Source organism: Callorhinus ursinus, unplaced genomic scaffold (assembly GCF_003265705.2).
Source record: "Callorhinus ursinus isolate GAN/ISIS: 27379988/994484 unplaced genomic scaffold, GSC_fseal_2.0 scaffold43, whole genome shotgun sequence".
Taxonomy (NCBI): Eukaryota; Metazoa; Chordata; class Mammalia; order Carnivora; family Otariidae; genus Callorhinus; species Callorhinus ursinus.
In genome coordinates, this window is record NW_027397105.1 from 13,038,504 (window position 1) to 13,057,170 (window position 18,667).

Here is an 18,667-nt window from a genome sequence, read left to right on the forward strand (position 1 = left end):
CCCACTCACTACCCACTCATGAACCCACTCACCCACTCACCCACCCAACCACCCATCCACTCAGCCACCCATCCATCCAACCACCTGCCCACTCACCCAACCACCCACCCACTACCCACCCACCCACTCACTACCCACCCATGAACCCACTCACCCACCCATCTACCCATCCACCCACCCATCCACTCAGCCAGCCAGCCCTCTGGATCCACCTGCTCACCACATCTAACCTCCAGTCCTCCGTCCATCTGTCCACATGTCTATCTGTTTTCTTCCTTCATCACTTACTGCATCGGTCTCTGCATTCATCTCTTGTCTCCAGAGACTTTTCTAGCATCTGACTCCAATTCCCAGCACAAATGACAGATCTAACCCAAACTTCAAACTCAGCTGGGCTTCAAGGCCCTGCCAGCCTATCTTGTCTCTCCACTCACTGCTCCTGCCATTGATCCTAGAACCTTGGGGACACTTGAGGAAGATTGTGCCTACCCAGCGGGTGAGTGGATGCGTTGTCCCCAGCCGTCTCTCTCTGCCTTGGGTTGGAAGCTGTCTCCGAGGGTCTGTGACTGGGGTCCTGCAACCCAGAGGAGAGAGGTGAACCATGATCATGGGGGCTGAGGTAAGGGGGGATGAATGGGAACAGATTCATGCACTGGGCCTCAGTTGGCCCACCTGCAATGTCCTTCCTTCCCCCACATTCTAAGCAGGTTTCTAGGCTCCCTAAGCTGTCGGAGTGCCAGGGTGGAGGAGGGGTGCTTACTTTTCCCTTTCTTCCCTGCCACTTATCCACTTAATGGCCCTGATGACCTTGGATGGCGGGGGGTGGGGGGGTGGGGACTGCTGTGGGAGGGAGCACCTCAGCCCCATTAGCACTGTTAATAGCCCCTGGGGAACCAGGGGTCACAAGGTCCCAGCCGTGAGACCATTAGCAGCCCATTAGCTCCATCTCCCCTCCCCTCCAGGCCCCCCACCCTAGCCTCGGAACCTGCCTGGTGCTTCCTGGCAGAGCTTCTGGTACCTAACACCAATGGGTCTCCGAGGCCCCATTCACGGTCAAGGCCTGGTCAGCCCGTGCAAGGCTGTGGCTGGCCCTTGCAGAGCCATGGGAGTCACAGGCAAGGGAGAGCCTGGCGGGTGTAAGCTGGCGGCTGGATCCCCTGAGCAGGTGGTGATGGCCGGTGAGAGATGTGGGCCACTGGGCCCACCACTTAGCACAAAGTCCCCTCTGCCCCTTTGCCAAATAGGAGCCGTTGCTTTGTCCTGCTTTCCCCTGTCCGGCATACGTGAAGTGACTTTTAACCAGGAGGAGGGTGTGAGGTCAGTTAGTCAATCAACAAATGTCTATTGAGCTTACAAAACATCAGAGCTTGGGCGGGAGGGCAAAGACTTAGACTCTCCTAATTACAGAATTCATTCACTCCCCAGCAAATATTGACTGAGCACTCAGTGCATGCCGGGCCCCAAGACACAGCGCAAGAGAGACAAACATTCCAGTGGAGGAGATGGAAAATGAACACGGGTAGGAATAAACGGGACCAGTTCCCAGAAGGAAAGGGCCACGGGGCAGACAGAACATGGCGTCACGTGAGACAAGGTGTGAGTGGCCGCTGTGGTCTGGGGATCTGGGGAGGCCTCCCCGAGGAAGGGGCCTGGATGGTGAGAAGGAGCCGGGTAAGCGGAGAGGAAGGGGGAAGAATGCTCTAGGCATCAGGAGCAGCACATGCAAAGGTCCTGTGAGGAGGAAGAGGAAGCCAGTGGGGCTGGAGGAGCGAGGTGGGAACGCAAGCGAAGGCAGTAAGGGGACCCCAGCAGTTTGGATTCTTCTTGGTATGCACAGGCCAGCTGTTGGAGGATCCAGAGCAGGGAGGGACGTGATCCGGCTCCCGTTCCAGGGGGTCCCATGGCTGTGTGCAGGCGCAAATGGCGGCAGGAAGGCCCCGCGTCCCAGTGAGCTATGACTGCGCTCCAGCCGGCCCGGGGAACGGGCATGGGGCGGGTGGGGACAGTGAGGGGAGGGACGGACGCGGATCTGCTTGCAGTCTGAGTCACCAGGAATTAGAAGCCTCATGAATCTTAGAATTAGACTCTCCTAATTAGAACTAGAATTAGGAGCCTCAGAGAATCTTGGCATTCGAAGCTGGCAGGAAGCTCTCGGGGACCTGATCCCTCTCGTGCAGCCTCGGCCCCCCGGGCCCCGCCCCCCGGAGCTCCAGCTTTGACAGTCTGAGCTGAGCTGGCCCCCCAAACGATCCTGCTCCTGCCACCCGACCCCTGCCCCAGATGTCTGGGCGGCCATGAAAAGAGCCAGCTGCTAAAAGGCAGCATCACCCAATGTCCCTCAAAGCAAGGGGGGGGGGCCCTGTGACCCAGACTGTCCCGTGCTAAGTGCTTCACAATATTACTCTGTTGGCTTCTCACGGGGACCTGATGAGATGCATGCCGTTGTTCTTCCCATTTCGTGGATGAAGAAACTGAGGCTCAGCGAGGGATCCTGCGTCCCCTCAGGGCCCAAGTCGGGGCGGGCGGGGGGAATGAGGGGTGGGAAGGCGGGGGAGAGAGCAGCGCCTGGCACAGTATTTTTAGCCAGCTGCCTACCCTGCCTGCGAGGGGAGGGGAACTGAAGACGGTCTTCAAGGGAGGAAGAGCGTAAAGTGATGTCTTAATTGGGATCCTCGAGGAGAAAAACTGTTACAAGTGCTCAATTATTTTATAATGAGACCGCCAGTGTGAGGAGAGAGCCACAAACATTTGCAAAGCTGCAAGATGTGTGGGGTGCTGATGCTGGGGGCGGGAGGGAAGGAGGTTCTTTCTCCTGGTTGTGAGGCGTCGGCCCGCATGTTTGCGCCAGGAAGGTCCTCCTGCCCCACCACTCACTCCCTTGATGGGCCACCGATGGAGGAATTTCAGGCCTTGAGGGGGGACATTTTGGTGAGCATCCAGGGGCTGAGAGGCCCTCCCTCCTTGTCCCTGCTAGGTGGACAAGGGGTACCGACCCAGGGAGTTGGGGTGTTGTGGGCAGGGAAAGACGGGCGCCCTGGGAACGACAGGCCCACGTCTGTCTTTGCCTGGGCCTCCCTCCATGGCTCCCCATCGCTGTCCTGAGAAAGTCCCAGCTCCGCGGGCCTCGGTGGTCCTCCAAGACTTGCCCTGTTGGCCCTCCGCAGGCCCTCCCTGTGCCATCAGCGGCTCTCACCTAACTGGGCCTGGGAGGCCTCTGCCTCCAGGCCTTGGCCTTTGCTACTCCTGCTGCCTGGATCCCTGCTCTCCTTCCGTTCATATCTGAAAACCTTATGTCATCTTTCGAGGCGTGCCTCGACTGTTCTCTCCTCAGTGACCGTCCCGTGTGTTCTGTCTGCCCAGCCAGCAGGCAGGGCCCGGTCCATCCTTGGGTAAATCAGCCCCTGCCAGGGCCTCGGGTAACTCATCTATCCAATGGGGGGCATCGGACTGAAATTTGGGGATTCTGGAATGCTCGAGCTCTGGGAACCAGGATCTGCAGTGCACCACAGGCCCAGAGAAGGTTTCCAAGCGGTTGGCCAGAGATCAGACTCCCGCCGGGGCTTCGCCCCCAACAACACTGGCCCTGGGCAGGTGGTCAGGGCGAGTGACACAAAGCAGATACAACTGTTTCCATTTTCCTGTAAAAAATTTAAATTTCAACTTAAAAAATACATTTTGCCTTCACAAGTACGTCTGGGAATGGAACAAGGGCTGAGAAACGGGACCGTGAGGCCGAATCATTGCTGAGGGCTCTTGGGAGTGGGCCCCAGGGGCTTCCACCTCCCCATCTCTGAAATGGACATGCGAATTGCCCCCCTGGTCCTGGAGCCAAGATGAGGCCCCCAGGGAGCTGAACTCCCGTTACAGAGGCTCAGGGATACTGAGAGTGGCTGGAAGGGCCAGTAGAGGGGTGTGTGTGTGTGTGTGTGTGTGTGTGTGTGTGTGTGTGTGTGTGTGTGTGTGTACGGCAGTTTCTCAGACGCAGGAGTGGGCTCCCTGGATCCCAGCATCCCTCCCTGGTCCAGGATCAGGAGTTTGGACGCAGCTGCTCAGCGGCAGGAAAGGAGCGGGACAGGTGGAGGAAGGGTGTGCTGTCCTCAGAGGCCCGTGAAAGCCAAGGGCTACAGCTTGAGGTTGCCAGGGGCCGCACCACCTGCAGCCCTCGGCTGAGGGCACTGTCCTATTTTATAGGTGGGCAGTGGGCCCCTCAGAGGTCAGGGAAGAGGAGAAGAAAGGGAGAGGAGGAGCAGAGCCCCTACCCTCTGTCCTCATTTATTCACTCACTCACTTACTCACTCACGCACTCACGCACTCACGCACTCACGCACTCACTTATTCATTCATTCCTATGTTCATTTATTCTTGTTCACGTCACCCCTTCCTCCCTCCCTCCCTTCTGGATGTCAGTAAATGTTTCCCCAGCTCCTACCGTGCACCAGACCTCATGTTGCGTGCTGGGGACAATGGGACAGAAAGAGGCTCTGCCCTTAGGCCCCTTCAGTCAGGTTGGGGAGGCAGACACCTTCCAGAATTAATCCACAATTACAGCCACCAGCCACTCCAGGGTCTCGGGGGGAGGAGCAAAGGGGGCTTGCTGGGCTGGCTCACTTATTTGCTCTAGAGGCCTCTCCTGGCTCCCTTTTGAAACCTAAGTGGGCTCAGGTCACCTCCCTGTTCAAAACCTTCCCATGGCTCCCCCTCTCTAGGAGAGAAAAACAAAGCCTTCCAAAGGCCTCAAGGCTCCCCCTGACCCCCTGACATGAGCCTCCATCCCCCTTGCCTTTGCTTTCTCTGCTCAACTACATGGGCTTCTCCTGGAACTCACTAATTAAGTCCTACCTCAGGGCCTTTGCACATGCTGTTGCCACTGCCCAGACCACTCTTTCTCCAGATAGCCTCATGGCTCCTTCTTCACCCACCTCAGGTGTTTTCTCAGTGAAACTTTTGTGGCCCGACCAAAAATTGCACCCCCCCATCCCACCCCCTCACCCTGGTTTGTTTTTCTCCGTGACACCTAATATTCTAATTCCCCACCTAGCTTGCTTATTCCGTCTCCTGCACTAGGGCCCCAGCTGCACAAGGGCAAGGATGCTGTCTGTTTTGTTGACTGCTCCGTCTCCGCAGGTGGCGCAGTGACTGGCACACAGGGGGTGCCCGACACATATTACCCGACTGAATGAATGACTGACTGGTTGCCTGCAGGGCACCGTGCTCCCATGTTGCCAGTCTAGGCTCGGCTGGCGAGGAGCGGGAAGGGGTGAGGGTGGGCAGCTGCCCTCCTCTTCCAGCACATGAACCCCAAGGACTCTGCTGGGTCCAGTGTAGAGGGTGAAGACCCAGCTAAGTTGGAAGCTGGGGTCTGACTCTGTCAGCAGCGGGAGGCAGGGGGAGGGTTTGTACTGGGAAGGTTGGGGTCAGATGCTAGAAAAATCTCTGGAGATGAGAGATGAGGGAGAATGTTGATGCTATAAATAGTGTAGAAAGGAAACAGTTAGGTAGAAGGATGAACAGGAGGCAGATGTATGGAAGGATGATGGATGGATGGATGGATGGATGGATGGATGGATGGATGGCGGGTGGATCAGTGGACAGATGGGTGGGTAGGTGGGAAGCGAGCTGATGCAGGGATGGATGCATGGGTCAGTCCCTGGGGGACGGATGGCTGGCACGACAGTGCTGTGCTGCTGCGGCTGAGGGCTGAGTGCTTGTACTGCGTGTACCGAGTGCTCCCGGCATGCTCCGCCTGCGCATCACGGAATCAATCTCATTTCATTCCTGTTACCACCGTATGAGCGGAGCATTTATGTCCCCATCTTGCAGAGGGAAAAACTGAGTTTCAGGGACGTGAAATGAGTTACTAAGGCCTCAGTCAGCTGGGGAGAGGTTGAAGCCAGATTTGTACCCAGATCAGCATAGGCTTCAGGGCACCCTTGTTGTTCAGGACGAGGTTCCCACCACATGAGGGGGCACCCTCTGGGAGCAGGCAAACCCTCTGTTGCATCTCTGAAGATCCCACCAGCTGACTTCTGGAGAAGGAGGTTTCTGTGAAGATCTGTTGGGTCCCGTCTGATATTTATAGATACATTGGGCCCCAGAGAAGTGAGGACAAGAGCAGCTCACCCACAGTCCTCCCCACGCCACTGGCGCCGGGCAGCCCCGCTATGGGCCAGAGGGTGTGGGTGGGAGGCGGGCTGGCATGACTCATTGCAGACAAAGGGGGCCCGTTCCAGCCAGCACCATGAACCCCAGGCCTATGGCCCAGCCAGTTCTGCAGACCCAAGCCTCGCTGCTCCAGGTCTTGGTGCCTGGTAGGGGAGATGGGGGTCCTCATCCCCGGTGAGATGATGAATGTGAAGTGCTTGGCACATGGCAGGGTAGGTAGCTTCTGCTGCTGATGATTCCAACCAGGTCTGCCTTGTCCCTCCGGGGCCACTGCTCTGAGCCTCAGTTCCCTTCTCTTTAAGTCGGCTTCACGCCCAGTGCGGAGCCCAGCCCGGGGCCCGAACTCATGACCCTGAGAGCAAGAGCTGAGCTGAGACCGAGAGTCAGACGCCTAAGTGGCTGAGCCACCCCGGCGCCCCAGTTCCCTTCTCTTTGAAATGGGAAAGCAGATGCCTACCTTGCAGCTTTGCTAGAGAGATTCTATTCTTTTTAAAGAAAGATTTACTTTCCCGAGCACCCGTCTATGCGCTAGGGAGACAGCAGTGCGCAAACAGGCAAACATTCCTGTCTTCAGGGAGAGACAATTAACATAACAAATAAGTAAGTTACAGACCCTATCAAGTGAGAAGTGATAGAAGAGTAAATCTGGGCAAGGATGGACAAGGGGGGGTACAACTGAAAGTAAGGTGCCCAGAAAAGCGTATCCCTGAGAAGAGAGCTTTTACCAAACACCCAAGGTTAGTGACAAAGTGAGCCTTGCCGAGATCTGGAGGAAGAGCATTCCAGCAAAGGGAGAGGCAAGTGCAGGCACCCTGCGGTGGGTAGGACCTGGTGTGTTTGAGGAATAGGAAGGAGGTTGAGGAGAGGGATGGGAGATCAGGTGAGAGGTAAAGGGGGGCCTTGAGGCTGTGGCTCAGAGGGAGGCATGGGAGGGTTTAGAGCAGAGGGTTTCAACAGGCTCCCCAGACTGTGATGGGGGCGGAAGGGGCACATTTGTTTTTCTCCCCAGGGGAGCAGACCCTCTCCTGGGTCTTTAGTGGCTGAGCCCTGCCCCCCGCCCCACTCTTCTCCCTCCGCCGCCCCCCCCCCGGGGCCCCTGTGGAGACTGCAGGGAGCCGGTGGCTTCTGTGTACCAGGCCCCAGGCCAGAGCTGCATTAGGAGCCCAGGGGCACGTGGGGGGCCAGCTGGCAGTTTCTCTGTCAGCACCCAGCTTGAGACCTGACACCCCACACCTGGGCTCCCACCTCCAGAGCAAGAGGGCTACTGAGGGTGAGTACAAGGCACGTGCCGGGAAGCGGCTCCACAGCCGCACCAAGCCCCCAGCGCTGCTAACGTCACTTTTAGAAACTTTCTCGTTTCCATCTGGAAGCGGGCTGTGGTCTAAGTTTTCCCCAAGGCGGAAACCCTGTGCACAGCATACCCTGACATCAACTGAAATGGTTTCAAAAGCAAAATGATCAAAGTCCTTTGTCAGCCTCCCCCTGCCCTCGCCAAACAATGCTGGGGGGTAGCACTGTGTCCAACCTTCAGAGCCCCTGAGATGGGAGAGGCTAAGAGGGGCCGCCCTGGGATGGGGGGTCTGGGCGGGAGGGGTGGCGCCTGCCTCACCCAGCAACAGCTATGTGCTGACACAAAGCTCCGAATTCCCCATCTTGCTTCCCTCACTGCACCCATTTTGTGCCTAAGCCCTGGCTAGGCTGAAGGCCCAGGAGGGATCCCAGGACAATGGTGCCCCAGCTCCGGGCACTGACCTCGGGGCCATGCCTGGACGGGCCTGATCTCTGGCACCCCCCTCCCCACCTCACACACCCAGGACAAGCTGACCAGAGCCCCTGCCCAGACATCCCAGGCCTGCTACCCAGGGACAGATGCGTTCCGGTACTTGGACACCTCTTGCAATGTGGTGCTCACTACCTTCCAGGGCGGCTGGGTTTGGCTTTGAGCTGCCGGAACTGGTAGAGTTACTTTTTCTTCTGCACCCAATGCAGAAAAAGGCTGACCTTTGGCCTCCAAGAGACCTCGGTTCCACTGGCCGCACGCACCCCTGCTTCCTCCCCCCTAGCCCTTTGTGCTTGCGGCGCCCCCTGCCCTGAATGCCCTCCCTGCCCCCATGCTTGCTGTAATGTGGACCATTAGGCACTGGAGATCTAGGAGGAACTTGAACCCAGAAACTGCTTTCCCCCGGGAAGGGAGCACAGCACCTTGGTTATGAGAGTCAGCCACTTCGTGGCTATGTGACCTTGGACCAAGTTCTGTGACTCCGTTTCTTTCATCTGTAAAATGGCAAAAAATGCTCTAATGGGTATGGACATGCCGGTAGAGGGGACGCCTGGGGACTTCAGTGCGTCGGTCCCGGGGATGAGCCGAAACACGCTGAGGTCTTTAAAAGCCTGGGGGCTCCGGGCCCCCGTGTTCAGCCGAGCTACCAGCTCGGGGATGCGAGGAATGGCCGCTTTCTCCACGAGACCTGCGCTGCCCGTGGGAGAGCCCTGTGCTGTGGACACCCTGGCCCCGCCCCGCCCCGCCCTTCCAGCCTCCTCCCAGCCAGCTCTTGTTGTCACCTCCTCCCCACCTTCTGCGTGACAGTTGCAGAGGTCAGAGAGATCAGGGGCCCGCAGGGGCCTCTTGGTTGGCCAGAGGCAGCGGGAGGCTGAGCCAGGATTCTGGGGAGGGACGGAGGCCTGCAGGTGGCAGGCACAGGACCCTCCAGGCAGATGTGGAATCGCAGCTCCAGGGGGGAATGTATGTGGCCTCTCGGGGTACACGGGGAGAGGCCCCCAACTACAACACCCTTTCTCAGACCCTGGCCCAGAGCTGACACAACCCTTCTTGGTCTGCGCCCCCCGAAGTGTTGTAAGACACCGGAGCTCGTGCACACGGACGTGCAAGGCCCCAAGCGAGGAAGAGCTGCTGTGGGGACGCATGGCAGGTGCTGACAGGATGCTGACAGGTGCTGGGGTCCTGGGGTCTCTGCAGGAGGGGGCCGTGGGTCGGTGGGCCTAGCACCACGATGGTGTCATCCCTCTGGGGGCCTCTGGCCCTTTTCTGTGCCTTGCACCCTTCCTCCGAATTTTGGTCTTCCATGCATCCAGTAACACACAGGACCCCAAAGAGGCCAGGTACCACAATAGTTAAAAAGCACTGCCGTGATTTGGTAAATATGTGCTTCCTTAGGAATGCATTGATGATAAAGTTGAATGGCTCCTTTAATCCCAACCATACTTTCAGGCCAGAGATGAGCATCACTGATATTGGGAATGGTCTGCAAGCCCGGGAGAGGGATTTGAACAAATCTGTGACTTTCCTTGGGGGCAAAAATCGCAGGCGCTACGGATACCAGCGTTTGCCGCCTCAATGTACAGTTGCAGGAAACACTAAATTTCAGCTGGAGGTTGGAGAAAATAGTGAGACTTCCCCCCATTCACATACACGGATGGGGAGTTCCTCCTCATTTCATCTGCTCCTGCATTCCCTGGCAGGACAAGTAAGAGCAGCGACGCCAATTCGCGTTCCGTGAATAACGGTGACAAATGACCATCAGTGCTCTTTATGGAGGCTTGGCACTGTGCTAGACACGGGGTGACAACTTTCCCCATTTCCGATCCTTACACAGCCCTGCAAGGCAGGCACTTGTGTGGTTCCCATTGTGCAGGGAATAAACTGAGGTACAGAGAAGGTAAGTAGTTTGCTCCAAGTCACATAGCACATGAGTGTTGGTGTCAGGATTTGAACCCAAGTCTGTCTGACCCCAGAGCTTGTGCTGTCCACCCTCTACCCCCAGCAGAAGGCCTGGCATACACTTGGGTTCGTAGATGTTTGGCTCATTGGAAGGGTCGCTGTTGAATCCTCTGTGATCAGGAGGGACATTCCCTGGGGCTAAGCTTGGTTCTCTGGATTTACAATTGGTTCTATATTTATCATCCCCATCCCTAGGCAGGTTAATGGATTTTAAATGGAGTCGATACTAATTGCCCCCATGCTGTGGATAGGCCTGCCCAGGGGGGAGAGTTTCCTCCAGCTCTAGGACCAAATTCCTTGACATAGAACAGCACCAGACCTATGGTGAGGATTTAAATAGGCCAAAATGGGAGCTGGGAGGGCACTCGGGGCCAAGGAAACAGCATGGGCAAAGGCATGGCGGCAGGACTCTCTACACCTCCAGGGGAACCAGGCAGGCCTCTCATTCCAGCAAGTCCTCCCGGTCCACAGGCACAAGGCGAGGCCATCCCCAAGGAGCTTCTGTGAGATTCAGGTCATCATGGAGTGTTTATTAATCACCACAGACAGGATAGGGTCGGGCAGCTCCACGGGGTGTCCGGAGCAAGAAGGAATTGGTCAGCATGGAAAAATTGAAGGGAGTCATTCGGGACAGCTTTCTGGACCAGGCTCCCGGGGCAATGAGGGAAGGCGCCCTTTTCCCTCAGCTTTGGGCTATCGTAAAAATTAATGACTCTGGGGAGGCACATCGGAATCCCTGAATATGGTATAAAGATACAACAGACTTACAGAGAACGATCCACCTCCTTCTGGGCCCCCCACCCCCGGCCCCCAGGTCTCCTCCCAATAGCCAGTTTCTGGTGTCTCTCTCCAGGACATTCTACCAAACACTCCTGTGCATGCGTGTGTGTGTGTGTGTGTGTGTGTGTGTGTGTATCTACTAAAACAAAACAAAACAAAACAAAAACCCCTCTGTGATTGCATCCATCCCCTCTCTTCTACATCACGCTTTCTCACTCTGTGCTTGGGGAGGGAGAGGAGAGAAGCCCGCTCTGCCTTCAAGGAGCCCCCAATTTGAGAGAGAGGCTGGACTGGTGAGGCACAAGGGTCCAGGAGAGCTGTGATGGGGAAGCCCGGAGGTTGTGGGCACCTCAAGGAGGCGTGGGACCCGGCCTCAGAGCATGGGGCGTCCGGGGAAGAGGTCTTTTCACTGAGCACCTGCTGTGTGTCTGTTGCTGTGCTGGGCCTTTTCGGGGAGCTATCCCCCCAGAGAGCTACCTCATCCATCACTCATCCAATGAATAACCAGCGGACCTCCTAGGCGCTGGGCACAGTATTACGGGAGCGTCATGCCCTTTCTAAAGCTGAGGAAACTGAGGCTCAGGGGGAGGAGGCAAGAGCTGAGGCTCCAGGAATGCAGTCTCATGACCCCTCTCCGCCCTGTCCCTGAGAACTGCCCAGGTTGTAGGTGCTCTTTAAATAGGAGCATCTGGGCCCAGCTGATTCCCGGAAAAGGACCTCGGGACACCAGGAGGGTTGTCCACCCTGTGGCTGGGTTGTCAGGCTGTATTACATTGATGAGATAATTTAACTTAAAAAAAAAATTGTTGAAGCAATAAATGCTTTCTGTGCAAAATTTGAACAAAACAGACCCGATGTCTCCAATGACCCCACGTGTCAGACACGTGCAAACTACTCACATTCCTCAGAATGGACGCTGAGCTCCTGCTGAGGGGCAGGGACCCCGCCAGGTGGGCCGGAGTCCAGAGCGCTCAGGAAGCAGGTATAGACATTTGCCTCCACACGAAAGTGAATGAGGAACAAGGCCCCCTCCCCACAGGGCACCCCACCAGCAGTTTCACCAGATTTTTTGCTTTGCAAATGCAGAAGAATCTGTAGTTTTTCTTAACATAAATAGGATCTTCTGCCTCTTGATTCCTTTTGTGGCAGGGTGGCGAGGGGAGACTGTGTGGCTTGGCCAGTGAGCTCTCCATTGACAGGCCCTACAGATCTCTTTCGGGTTCGGAGTCAGGCCCAATTCAGAGAAGAGGAAACTGAGTTCCCGGGCTCAAGGCCTGCCCCTCGCTGAGGGCAAAGGGGCTGGTCATGGGGGCAGGGAGTGATGGCCTCACGTGGGGACTGCAATGGGTGGGGGGGGCGGGCGGCGCACAGGGAAGAGGCAGACAGTGCCCACCCGGGTAGAGGGGCCGGGTAATTGGCCGGATTATCCCAGCAGGGAGGCCTCCTCCGGGGAAGCTATTTTTAACTCTGAGAGGCTGAAGCGACTTGGCTCCCTCCCTTTCTTGCCCTTTATTCTTGTCATACTGGGGCCTACAGGCCTTGCCCGCCTTCCTGTCCCTTTGGGGGAAGGGAGGGGGGGAAACAGTGCGCCTCCACCTGTGTGCTTGTCCCCCACGTGGTTCTGCCAGGTGGCTCTCAAGCACCCTGCGTTAGAGGGGAGGAAAGAGGTTCAGAAGGTTTGAGGGACATTTTGGAGGCCTTGCTGGTCTTTCAACCACCACCTCCACCAGCAGCCCCTTGAGGCCATTAGAATCCATCTCAAAAATCTTTCAAGTTAGGAATGGGATTATTTCAAAACCAATTCAGAACTCAAAAGTGCAGGGGTGGATGTAAAAGCCCCAAAGGAGCATGTCTGGAATCTTTTCTCTCAATAGCTCAGCTCTGCCTTCCTCTGGGTGGGTCTCCTTTCTGGTGGCTCGCCCATGTAGGGGCAAAGCGGTCCCAAGGAGCCCCTGGGAACCAGAGCTCCTTTTCCAGCTTTATCCAGCCAAAGTCCTAGGGCCAGTTCTCATTGGTTGACTTCGATCACATGTCTGTCCTCAACCAATCACAGTAAAGCTCCCAGTCAGGGCTGGGTCACTGGCTCACCTTGGGCCCCGGGGATGATCTCAGCCTCGGAGAAGCACGTGGTAGAGAGTATGGGGCGTGGGTGGGTGGGTCCCCGAAGAGAACGGCTCCCAGAAGAGGGGCCCAAACCGTGGGAGGACGTGGACCGCGGATGCCTCTAAAGTCTCGTCGCCGGGACAGAAACCGCCCGATGCCCGGCAGATGCGGGAGGAGCGTGGCCCAGAGTCCAGGCACTATCTCCCTGGCCTTCATTAGCGCATCCTCCCGACAGCTGCACCTCCATGGGAGGCCGGGAGGAGGGGCCGGGGGGTGGCCAGGGCGAGTGTCAGAGCCTGTGCAGGAGGGGAATAAGTCAGCCAGGCCGAGCGGATCAATGCCTGCTTCCTGATGGCTGGGACGGACTCAGTGTCCTGTTTCCAGGGCCGCCATCCATTCCTGAAGTTCTGCTTTCCTCAGATCAATGCTTCGGGGTCAGCCCGGGGCCTGCGGGTGCCTGGGGACTGCGAGGGCGCAGGGGAGTCACTTCCTCGACCTCTCTGGCAGGAACCATTGCCCCTCCCCAGCCCCCCCCCCCCACAAAGGGCCGTGGCCTGCATGCCTCCGGGCTGAGCAGCTCACAGCCACCCCAGGCAATGCCTTCCTCTGACCTGTCTGGGCATCATTTCTGCATCTACCAGCTGGAGGGGGTGGGGGCATCTATCTGCCCATCAGTGGGGTAATAACGACATGGTCCTTCATATTAAGTCCATGCACATGGGCACTTAACCCAAAGTGTGGCCCAGGCTAAGAGTACAATCAGTGGCAGCCGTTGTCACCATCATTGTTATTATCACGGTGATGTCTTAGGGAATATGGCACTGAGGGAAGAGCCTGGGTTGAAGGCAGGACTCCCAGGTCCTTGGCTCTACCCTGCTGCTCACTGCCTGAGTGGTCGGGGGGGCTCTCCTTCTTCCGCGGCTCCGGTAGGATACAATCCTGTGCCTCTTGACCTCCAGCCAGGGCCTTGCGCATCCCACAAGAAATGCAGATCCTGGACCGGCTAGGCCCTGGTCCCTCGCCCTTCTCAGGGGTTGTAGTGAGAGGCAGGATGAACCTGGGGCCCTGGCCACCTGCCTGGAGGAGGAGGCAAGGCTTCTGCTGAGAGCCATCCTGTGATCATCTGGGTCTCTCCATCCGGTGTCCCTTTGCTCTCGTTTTGCAGACCTTTACTGTACACCCACTCTGAGCCAGGCCCTGGGCTCTGAACACACCAGGGAGACATTGTCCCTGTTCTCATGAACTGACAAACCTCGGAGGAGACCTGTGGTAAATAAGATGTCTCAGAGAGTGGTCAGACAGGAAGAAGGTAAATGGCGGATGGTAGTAGAGAAGATGAGGGACTCTGGTGGGCCTCCCCAGGAGGTACTGCCTGAGCTGCCCCTGAGGGAAGAGTAGTATGGGGAGGGAGCCCAGTGAGAGAATCAAGCTGGTGGCATCCACGAGCTCGGATGGCTGGCCAGTGTGTCTGGAACAGGGAGGCCGAGGGGCGTGGGTGAGGTGGGGTAGCAGGTCCTGGGCCTTTGGGACTTTTGGTCCTCACACCTGCTCTGGGAGGGGCTAAACTGGGCATGCAATGAGTCCATTTTATGTTTCAGGGGTCTCCTGGCTTGGGGGTTGGGGCTGGGCCAAATTCTAGGTGGGGCAGGAGAAAGCCAGGCAGGCTTCTGGGAGGAGGCAACCCTCAGGAGGCAGAGGTGCTAGGAGGATTCTGGGGAGCACTGGTGCTGCTGCACTGGTGAGGGACAGTCTGGTCTTCACATCTCAACCAATGATCAATTTATGACACACCCAAATGCATCAGCGTTGTTAGATTAAGACGTGAATATCACAAGACCTGGCAGCCCTGAGCCTGCTGCCCACTCAGACCAGTAAACCCCAGCCGGTGGGGTGCTTCCTGCTCCTGCCACCCCCTCCCATGGCTTTGTGGCTTTGGATTCAACCTCGCCTCTGTGGGCCTCACCTTCCTCAAATGAAGGAGTGATTCTAAATATCCTGAGGGGCTCTTTGGCTTATGGCCTGTGGCTCCCAGGATGCCCAGATGAGCAAATATTTGTTGAACGGCTACTATATGGCACGCCCAGGGCTGGGAGGGTCTGCCCCACCTGCCAGAAAGAAAGAATTTCAGATTAAGGCAAAGCGGGACCCGTTCAAAGTGTGTTGCCCATGTTGCCCGAACTCCTACTGTGTGCAGGGCACCGATCTCCCATTCATCTCATTGGCTTCTCTCACGGCCATGTGAAAGGGGTTTATGTTACGGAGACCTCGGCAAGGGATGTGTCCACAGTCCCTCTACGCAGCCCTGCTTGGCCCCCTTCAACGCCAGAGGGAGGCATGGCATGATCCGCACCCCCTTCCTGCAACAGACTGCCCTGGCTATGGGCGGTGCCCGGGTAGGGCCAGGAGCCGCTCTGCTCACAGACAAGGAAGCTCGGGGCAGGTGTGTGAGCTGCTTAGAGAGACACCCCCCATAAGCCCCTGTTCTTCTGTGCCTCAGTCCGGGCATCTGGATCATGGTTGTGTGCACCATAAGGAGGCTGAGGCCCCATGTTGCCCAGCAAAGGCCTGGGTATCAGGGGGAATCACAGCGGCTTCTCGGATATGATTAAGAACGAAGTCCATTCCAGCAGGTAGGTGGAGAGGGTGGGATACGGACCCTAAAAGCAGTGGCCTGGGGAGTCAGGCTTTTGCCCTTGTCGCACATTCTCTCCTGGATGACCCTGGGAAAAAGACATTTGCTGTCTCTGTGAAATGGGTCTGATAATGGCTCTGGGCGAGGCTTGGGATCCAGGGACAAGACCCCGCTTGCTGAGCCTCTAGGTGGGGACTGTGTGTGGAGGGAGCCTTCTAGGGTTGAGGATGCTCTGGTGGTAACCCTTGTCCCAGGAACCGTCAGAATCCTAGACACAGAGGTGCCCCAAGATGTCCCCATCCATCCCCTAGCCGAGATCTTTTGCTGGAACTGTCTCCCAGCTGAGGGGCATCCCGGCTCATCTGCGGGCCCACGGTGGAGCCTCATGGGAGGAGTGCCTTGGGGCCCATTGCTCCTGGGGTGGCACTGTGGCCTCTCTCCTCTGGGAAACTGGGCAGGGGACAGTGGAGAGCTGAATCACTTCCCTCCTGGGTCGCTTCAAGGGAGAAGGAGGAAAAGTTTCCTGAGCGATTTTGGTCCTCTGCGAGGCTGGTCTCTGAGGAGGAGGCGAAAACCAGGACCCTGTGTCCAAGTGAGGGCAGAGTGGGGCGTTGGGCAGGCATCTCCTGGGCTGGTCCTTCCCTCCGCTGCAGCCCTTTGCAGCCGTCAAGGCGAGGGGGCAACGGCTCTCGTTCTGGGGACGGGTCTGGCTCTGAGTCCTGCTTTTACCTTCAACAGCTCCGTGACAGACAAGTGATCTCTCTGCGCCTCAACTCCTTCACCTATAAAATAGGGCCAGTGAGCGGACATATCCCATCGTAGTGACAACGAAATCACTTGAGCTGGGTCCTCAGCACAGAGCCTCACGCATCTTGACTTCGCAATGACTGTTAGCTGGTTTACCCAGCCAGAAGCTGCACTAAGTGCTCGAGGTAGACTTGTATCCATTTAATCGTCACTGCGGCTCCATGAGGTATGAATTGCCACTATCCGCATTTGATGACGTGACTGGGAGAGCAAGGCCCAGAGAGGTGCGAGGACCTGCCTCCACAGCTGGTCAGTAAAGTTGGTGGAATTCAAACCCTAGACGGCCTGAGGTCGGTGAGTTCTCTGGGTGGCTTAGACCAGGTGGCACCTACCGGCTGCCAGGGGCCCGGAGCCTGGGGCCGCGAGCCTGGGGCTGGTGGGGCCTGCAGACCGCTCTGTCTGAGCTGCCAGCAATCTGGGCGGTGGCCAGAGAGCCATCCTCCTTGGTTAGAATCCTGCAGCCCGTCTCCCTGCTGTGCAGACACATAATTATATTTCACATTAAAGGGGAAGCTGGAAGCCAAGGGGGCCAGGGAGCCCTTTGAGGCTTGTGCTCCGGGCACAGACCTGCCTCCTTGGCCCAATTCTGTGGCCCCAAGGCTGAGCAAGGGGTCAGACTGGTGATAAAATGGGGTCTTCCTGGGCCAAGGCCCAGCCGGGCAGGTCTGTCTGCCAGGATGAAAGGCCTGGGCCTGGCGGGAGGCTGAGAGATCTGAGGCCCAGACAATAGGCCCCAGGAGGCTGGGAGGGTAGGGCGAGTGGGGACAGGCTAGGAAGAAAGCCTGAGCCTTGCAGGGGTGGCAAGAGAAGAGGGTCACATGGGGGTCAAGTCAGCAGAGAGAGAGCGCGAGAAAGAAAGAGAGAGAGAGAGAGAGAGAGAGAGAGAGAGAGTAGGGGGGAGGAGCACAGAGGAGAAAGCAGGAGATGGGAGAAGCCAAACAGAACAAGATGGGGAGGAGAGAGATGCTGTTAAAGAGGGGGAAATGATGTATGTATACGAGTGTGCATGCCTGGCGTGCAAAGAGAGGGGATTCCGTGGGAATGATGTACAAGGCAGGATCTGTGTGCACACATGCACACGTGCAGATACCGCCCTGCACGCACACAAATGAGTGTGTAGGCACCTGTGCACCTGCAACCATCATGCCTGTCAGGGCATGCATCTTGCCTGCTTGTATGCGGACGCCTGAGCTTGTGTACCCGGCTGTGTGCACGCGTGTGTGCAAGATTCCCTTGCTTGTGTGTGCGCCGGCCACGCACCTGTGTGTGCGCGTGTCCCTGGAGGACATGCCTCTGTGTGTGAGTCTGTGTGTGCGCGCGCGCGCCCCATTGCGCAAGTGGCTGGCGGTGTGTGTGTTGGGGGGGGGGGGCGGCCCGGGGCGGGGGGCGCTCTGGGCCGGGCTAGGGCCCGGGGGGGCGGGGGCAGCGGCGGCGCGGCGCGGGGCGGGCGTGCTCTCGGCGGAGAGTTAGAGGAGTTGCCGAGCCGGGTTCTGGTGGCAGCGGGGCGCGGAGCTGGGTGCGCGCCGAGCTTCTGCCTCCAGCCGCCTCCTCGCCCTCCATTCCTCTCTCCCCGCCATCCCCGGGGCCTTGCCTCTGCCACCGCCTCCCGGGGAACGGTAGCCGGGGGCGAGGGGCTGGCGCGGCCGGAGCGGGCGGGGAGGCGCGGGGCGCCGGGGCGTATAGGGGAGCGCGCCCGGCCCTGCCCGGGATCAGATAACAGCCGGCGGGGGAGGGGGTGGGCCGGCCGCGCTCCCAGCCGGACTGAGGGACGGACGCCAGCCGCGCCGGCCAGAGCGAGCGCCCCGCGGCCGGGGGCGCCGTCCAGGCGCGCGCCCCCGACCCGTGGCTGAACTGGAGAGATCGGCGCCCCAGACCCAAGCGCCCCTCGGCATGGAGCGCCCCCGGGGGCTGCCCTGAGGCGGCGGCGGCGATGCAGCCAGCGCGGCGGCTGCCGGGGCCAGGAACGGCCGCCCGGAGCTCGGAGGACGCGGAGCGCGCCGCGCCCGGGGCACTGACCGAGGTAAGTGCGCGGCCGCCGGGCGCCCGGCCCCCTGGGGGCCCGACTCCAGCTCCCCGAAGGCCTCTCCCCGGCCCGGAGCGAGCACGAGGTGGTGCTGCAACAGGGAAGGTGGGGCGGGAGGGTTTTTTCTTCCTCTCGTTTTCTGGGTTTTTTTTTTTTTTTTTTTCCTCCCTTGGTGAGCCATCGGAGGAAATGCTGACTGCGAGCTTTTCTTCCCCTGCCATGTCTCCGGCTACTGCCACCAGGGAACTTTGCTCCTTGCTAACCTTCGTCCTGGGGGCGCTCCGGGAAACTTTGAGGCGCCCTCGGTCCCCCTCTGGCCGACTAGCACATGGGGGCTCGGGAGGGAGCGTGGGGAGGCACTTTCGCGCGCGGCATCAGTCCTACGCGTGACCTTCTCAGGGACCCCGGGATTAGAGTGGGG

The 18,667-nt window shown here is 58.3% G+C and overlaps 1 protein-coding gene across 2 annotated transcripts in view; it reads left to right on the top strand.

Moving 5' to 3' along the window:
• Nucleotides 1–17,181: 17,181 nt before the first annotated feature.
• The window catches only part of KCNJ12 (potassium inwardly rectifying channel subfamily J member 12), a 44,730-nt gene continuing 43,244 nt past the window's right edge, over nt 17,182–18,667 (top strand). The window contains exon 1 of one of the 2 annotated variants that reach the window (XM_073881831.1): nt 17,182–17,211. The gene's annotated coding sequence lies outside the window, so the exon portion shown is untranslated. Of the gene's footprint in view, nt 17,212–17,688; nt 18,244–18,667 lie in introns of those variants that run through there. The other variant, XM_073881830.1, reaches the window with a different exon arrangement.